The 7,532-nt window shown below is 33.6% G+C and overlaps 1 non-coding gene across 1 annotated transcript; it reads right to left on the reverse strand.

Moving 5' to 3' along the window:
* Positions 1-2,110: 2,110 nt before the first annotated feature.
* Positions 2,111-2,216, reverse strand: LOC136228122 (small nucleolar RNA R71). The gene has a single exon (XR_010688456.1). It is a non-coding gene; the product is annotated as a small nucleolar RNA R71 (small nucleolar RNA).
* Positions 2,217-7,532: the final 5,316 nt, after the last annotated feature.

The raw sequence follows: 7,532 nt of genomic DNA on the forward strand, positions 1-7,532 counted from the left end.
TTAAGCTAATGAGCTTTCTTAAAATCTCTAATGTAGATAAATAAAGTCATTTTGGTTGATATTTCAAATCGTCTTCAAAACACCACGTTTTAAAACCTTAGTCCGTTCCAACGACGGATTAAGCGAACATTGTAATCAAAATCGTTTTCTTTGTTAATAATGGAGATTTTGAATCGCTTTCTTAATGAATTTGTACAAAATAAAATTGACTTGTATGTTTAACCACGTTTTCTTATTAAAAGGCTTTTACTTTAACGTTTTCAATTACTCTAGTCGTTCCAACGGCGATTCGGGTAAGCTTCATCAAACGGGGTTTTAAAACGCACCTAAATCGTTCCAACGGCGATTAAGGTGCGAACCATGTAATAAACATCGTTTTTGGGAAATAAGTTAATGTAGAATAGACACACAACATAACATTTAAATACGGTTGTAAATAAATCACTTCTTTCTTCCCCCTCTCTGTGTATGTATAAACATAAATGGGTGATTCTTTACTGATGTGGCTTTTCGATATCATATGCTCAAAATGGTTTCCAAAAAGAGAAAGAAAAGGGTTTCAAATGAATTTTAAACTTAAAGAAGTATACGATTAGTCCGTTATCGCCTAACATGCTGAGTAGGAGGCCGGTGGTTCATAACCGGGCGATGTCGGGGTGCCTAGTAGTCTTTCTCCGGAAAGGAGCTAGCCTTCTCGGCTCGTACCTAAGTTTCCCGAACCCACACCGGTCTCCCGCAAGGGATCGGTGTTCATTTTCCCATTCGTGGGTGGCGACTCTTCCATATCTCCGAGCTCCGGTCCTGCCGAGCAGCTTGATTCCGCGATTGGTTGCTTTCGGCGCCAATCACCGCTTATGTCGCCATGAGGTTGTCCACCCCCCGGTCCGCTCGGGAGATTAGGCCGCGGCACCTCGTCTAACAGGTAGTTTCATGCAAAAATATTTATAAAGAGATTTTGGTATTTTCTTATGCAAACTTCGTTGAACACTTAAGCAAATTCGGATTTATATTTGGTCATTATGATATATAGGTCGATTAATCGGATATAAACACCGAATTTGATTAAGGTTTTCAGTTTTAGGTCGAGAGGAAAGATTGATTACAGTTCAATTCCTTTAAATTGAATAAATTGGTAATTTATTATATTTTTTCTAAACAAATCAAAGTTATAAGTTGTGTTTTTGCTTAGTATAAATTAACCTTGAAATAAGCTTTAATCTAAATATAATTTCTGTAAATTGTAGTTTTAACTGTAACCACAATTAAAATTAGAAACCATTTAAAACATAAACGATTTTCTTATAAACCTCGAGAAAATGAATTTAATCAGAACAATAATTTTTATCAAAACGTTCTCTGTGGGATCGATATCTTTTATTACTACAAGCGAAACCGTGTACTTGCGGAATTCGTCCAACAAGTTTTTGGCGTCGTTGTCGGGGAACGCCAATTTGATTTTTTTATTATTGTTTTATTTTATTCTGAATCTTGGTTTATAGATACTTATACATATATTATATATACTTACACAGTTTTTTTTTCAATTTTTATTTTGAAGGTAGTTTCTGTTCATGCGTGTAGTTTTTGTTCATCCGTAGAACTAGAAGTTCGGGCATTCAACCGGAATCACTAGATCTTGAAATTGAGAAGACGCTAAAGAAAAAGAAGAAAATTAAGAAGAAAGATAATAAAGAGACACAAAATCAAGAGCCACAAGTAGTAGAAATGGCTGGAGAACGCCCTAAACTTATGAATTATGCTACACCAGGAATTAACGGAGTTGCCAATAGTGTAGTCAGACCCGAAATAATGCAAATCAATTTGAGATAAAACCAGCATTATTGAATATGCTACAAAATAGTGTTACTTTCTATGGATTACCTAATAAAAATCCAAACGCCCATTTGACTAACTTTCTTGAAATTTGTGACACCTTTAAGATTATAGACGTTTCTGCCGACCGAGGCAGTCAAACTTCGCCTTTTTCCTTTCACATTGAAGGATATGGCTAAGGTTTGGTTGAATTCTATGCCGACCGGAACAATCCAAACTTGGAACCAACTTGCCCAAGCATTCCTATCCAAATATTTTCCCCTAGCCAAAACATCTAAGATCATAAAAGAAATTACATCATTTACACAAAATGAAAATGAAACCTTGTATGAAGCATCAGAACGCTTCAAAGAACTTCAACATTTATGCCCACAACATCATTTACCCGATGAACTTTTAATGCAAACCTTTTACAATGGTATTAATCCTACCACAAGGGGTTCACTAGATGCTATGTCGGGGGGTTTATTTATGAAGAAGACATCTGCTGAAGCAAAAGAACTTTTAGAGAAAATGGCTATAAACAGTAGCATGTGGCCCACAGAGCATGCACAAACACCAGCTACTCCAAAACCATCATCCTCAACTTCATCATCTGTTAAAGGTATAATTAATCCTGACCCTATAGCGATGCTACAAGCACAATTTTATGCACTTTCGTATAAAATTGATAAGCTTGTAACATCGTGTGATGTTAATGGAAACCCCATCTAAAATGAAATTGACTATAGTGGTGCAGATGAGGTTGAACAAGTAAATTTTGTCCAATGACAGAATCGAATCAATAACCCGTATTCGAACACCTATAATCTAGGATGGAGAAATAATCTGAATTTTAATTAGAAAGAAAATAATAATACTAATGCCAATCAAGATAGAACTAATAACTATCAAAATCAATCTAGAGATTCTATTGGCACACTTTTTCCAAAATTGATAAATTTATTGATGCTATTAGTGGTAAAATGAACAATCATGATGAAAATTTTAAACGTATTGAAAATAAGTTTGATCAATTGTTTAAAAACCACTCATCTAGCATCCATAATTTGGAAGTACAAATTGGACAAATTGCCAAGTCAATTCCATCCTTAAGGAGGGTAGCCTTCCTAGCCATACGGAAGAAAATCCTAAAGAGCGAGTATTATAACTCTTAGATCGGTAAAACATTATTTAGGTTCGAAAATTCCCAGAGATGTTACTAACATTTTGCAGGAAAAAGATTTGACGAAAAAGTCCAAAGAAGTGAATGAAAATTTAAAGAGTTCACCCAAAGAAGCAAGTGCAAGTTCATTTTAACCAAAACCTCCTTTTCCTCAAAAAGTCCGAAACAAGGACTATGATAAGTAACTTTTGACCTTTCTAGATAAACTTAAGAATTTGCATATTAACTTAATATTTATGGATGCAATAACTCAAATTCCTAACTATGGTAAGTTTTTGAAAGATTTGATATCTAAGAAAATAAGTTGGGAAGGTATTTCATCTATAGCATTAACTGAAGGTTGTAGTTCAATTGTGTCGAGTCATATTCCCACCAAGTAATAGACCCAGGATGTTTCACCATTCCTTGTAAATTGGGGGATATTGAATTTCCAAGTTGTCTTTGTGACTTAGGTGCAAGCATTAACTTAATGTGATTATTTATATTCAAAAAGTTAGATCTAGAAGAAGATATTAAACGAACTAAAATGGTTTTGCAATTAGCGGATCAAACCACTAAAAAGCCATATGATATCATTGAAGATGTTTTAGTGGGAGTTGATAAATTTATTTTTTCTATAGATTTTGTGATACTTGACTTTGTATATGATGTTAATTGCCCATTAATTTTTGGTAGACCGTTTATGAACACGGGACGTGCATTAGTTGATGTATCCGAAGGAAAGGTAATTTTGAGAATTGGTCAGGATGAAATTGAGTTTAATATGAATAGAGCTATGAAATATCCTATGGAAGAGTTTATTTGTATGAAACTTGATTTGGTTGATGAATGTGTTAATGATATTATTGAAGAGAAAAATATTATAGAACCCATAATTGAAGAAGAAATGGAAGATAAGGCTCTAGAGCCTTTGATTCGTGATGATGAACCAATACCACCCTCAGTTTTAAAATCACCAAAATTAGAGTTAAAAGAATTGCCTAGCCATTGATACTCTTTTCTAGTTGAAGGCGATACTCTTCCTATTATTATCTCCAACAAATTAACTAAGGAACAAGAGATGAGTTTAAAAGAAATTGTTAGATAGGAAGAATAGGTTGGAAAATTTCAATTAATCCTAGTATTGTGATGCATAGGATACACTTAGAAGAAGGAAGACCTCATAAAGCGGATAGGCAAAGACGCCTAAATCCAAACATGAAAGAAGTAGTTAAGAATGAGATTACGAAACTTCTGGATAATGGGATTATCTATCTAATTTCGGATAGTGAATGAGTTAGTCTGATCCATTATGTACCTAAGAAAGGAGGTATGATCGTAGTTAGAAATGATGAAGGAGAGTTAATACCTACCTGAACCACCACAGGTTGGAGGGTTTGTATAGATATATGAACCTAAATACGGCAACTAGGGAAGATCATTTTCCTATTCCTTTCATTAATCAAATGATTGAAAGGATAGTGGGACATGCATTTTATTGTTTTCTAGATGGGTATTCCGGATTTTTCCAAATCTATATTTACCCGGATGACCAAGATAAAACCACCTTCACATGTCCCTATGGAACTTTTGCTTATAGACGAATGCCTTTTGGTCTATGTAATGCACCTACAACTTTTCAACATCGTAAGACTGCTATTTTTAATGATTTTATTGAAGATATCATGGAAGTATTCATGGATGACTTTTCTGTATATGGTGATTCTTTTGATGCATGTTTCCAAAACTTAGATAACATATTGTCTAGATGTGAAGAGACTAACCTAGTGCTTAATTGGAAAAAAATGTCATTTCATGGTAGATAAAGGAATAGTTTTAGGACATAAAATTTCTGAAAAATGATTGGAAGTGGATAGAGCTAAGACCTCAGTGATTGAGAATTTACCCCCACCAACCACGGTTAAGGGAGTAAGGTCATTTTTAGGACACGCAGGTTTTTATAGAAGGTATATAAAGAAATTTTCTGTAATTGTCAAGCCACTTACTAATTTACTTATGAAAGATGCTCCTTTTGACTTTAACAAGGATTGTTTGCAAGCCTTTAATACATTGAAGACTGCTTTAATTAGTGCACCCATAATTGCTAAACCCGATTGAGATTTACCTTTTGAAATAATGTGTGATGTAAGGATTTAGCCGTAGGATAAGTCAAAGGAAAGATAAGAAACCACATGTCATATATTCAGGGCCGGTCCTGACAATTTAGGGGCCCTAGGAAAAACACGTAGTAAGGGCCCCTTTAATATAAAATTTACTAATTGATTTTATGTGAAGGTGTAAAAATACTCCTAACATTTTGGATCAGGAGCAATTTTACTCTTAATATCTAAAATGGTGTAATTTTACCCCTAAAGTTGGAAGCCAAAAGCAATTTTACCTCTAACATTGATAAATTGGGTTAATTTGATAAATATTTCATCAAACTGTCTTTTCGATCATGAATCTTGTCATCTACACTTCACACATGCGTCATTTTATCAGTAACAAATCACAAACATATGTTGGGATGTAAAAAAAATAAAAAATAAAAAAATATAATATAATGTCTTTTGTACGAATTGGACAAAAAAATTCAAAAAAATTCACCGAATTTTTAAATATTAATCTTCAGTTTTATTATTAAATTATAAAACACATGAAATCGTTTTTTAGAACAAATTGATATGTAATTGGTGCAAAATGAGAGACAAAACATATGTGTTTTAATTGTGTCTGAAATTGACCTAAATTATCAACGTTATGGGTAAATTTGCACCATTTTAGACGTTAGGGGTAAAATTGATCCTCACTCAAAATGTTATGAGTAATTTTGCACCTTAATCCATTGATTTTTATTCATATCATTGTATAAATTAAATTTTAATTTCAAAATTTAATCAAGGTGATAAAATGGGATTTTTTTAATTTTTAAATTTAATCAAATTAAAAATAGTTATTCTAAAATGAGGTAATAAAATGAAACTTGTCTTTTTATTTTAACTACCCATAACATTTATATATTAAAAATACACCAAAAAAATATCAAAAAAAAAATGATGAAGATGAGAATCAAACCCATGACCTCTTTAGTGGGAAGACAATGTATTACCATTATGCTAATTTGAATTCATGTATAATACTTAAAATATATACAATTTATTAACAAAGCTAATTTTTTTTTGGGCCCCCTTCCGGCCTTGGGCCCTAGGCCGGCGCACCCCGGGCCTATGCCTAGGGCCGGCCCTGCATATATTATGCAAGTCATACTTTATCTGGTGCTTAATTAAATTATACAACAATCGAAAAGGAAATGCTAGCGGTAGTTTTTGCATGTGATAAGTTTAGATCATATTTGTTAGGGTCTAAAGTCATAATTTACACTGATCATGTTGCTTTGAGGTATTTGTTTGCTAAGAAAGATGCAAAACCGCGTCTTATTAGGTAGGTCCTATTGTTGCAAGAGTTTGATATAGAAATTATAGATAAAAAGGGAGTTGAAAATCTTGTTACCGATCATCTTTCTAGACTTGAAGATGAAAATGGTCCCATTGATGAGACTATAGGCATACGAGATGATTTCCCTTATGAACATCTCATGCAAGTAAAGAGTCTAATAGCACCATGGTATGCGGATGTAGCCAATTACCTTGCTGCGAATATAATTCCTGATGGTTTGAATTACCATCAAAAGAAGAAATTCTTTTCAGAAGCTCAAAAGTACTTTTGGGAAGATCCGTTCTTGTTCAAAATATGTAGTGAGGGCATGCTTAGGAGATGCGTTAGTGATTCGGAATTTTATTTTATTATGTTTGAATGTCATGCAAGCTCTTATGGAGGTCATGACGGTGCAAGTAAAACAGTTACAAAGGTATTAGAATGTGGACTCTTTTGGCCTACTTTATTTAAAGATGTTCGTTTATTTGTTAATCGTTGTGATAAGTTTCAAAGAGTAGGTAATTTAGGCAGAAAAGATGAAATGCCCATGAACAACATATTGGAGGTTGAAAATCTTCGATGTGTGGGGAATTGACTTTATGGGTCCTTTTCTCATTCTTTTGGCCAAAACTATATTTTAGTAGCTATAAACTGTGTTTCTAAGTGGGTTGAAGCTATTGCAACCCCAACTAATGATGCTAAGGTAGTTGTTAAGTTTTTTAAAGATATATTTTGTCGATTTGGTGTTTCTAGAGCAATGATAAATGATGGAGGTACTCATTTTATTAACAAGAAGTTTGAATCGCTTATGAAGAGATACAGAATACATCACCGTGTTTCTACCCCATACCATCCTCAAACAAATGGTCAAATAGAAATCTCAAATAGGGAACTCAAGTGGATCTTAGATAAACCAGCTTCATCTTCTAGGAGAGATTGGTCTCAAAAGCTTGACGATGCGCTATGGACATACCGTATCACATTTAAAACACCTATAGGAATGACACCATATAGATTAGTCTGTAAAACTTCTCATTTACCGGTAGAATTAAAGCATAAGGCATATTGGGCCATTAAAACCCTTAATTATGATTTACAAAGTGCCGGTAGATCGCGTTTA

The sequence above is a fragment of the Euphorbia lathyris genome, chromosome 4 (genome assembly GCF_963576675.1).
Source record: "Euphorbia lathyris chromosome 4, ddEupLath1.1, whole genome shotgun sequence".
Classification (NCBI taxonomy): Eukaryota; Viridiplantae; Streptophyta; class Magnoliopsida; order Malpighiales; family Euphorbiaceae; genus Euphorbia; species Euphorbia lathyris.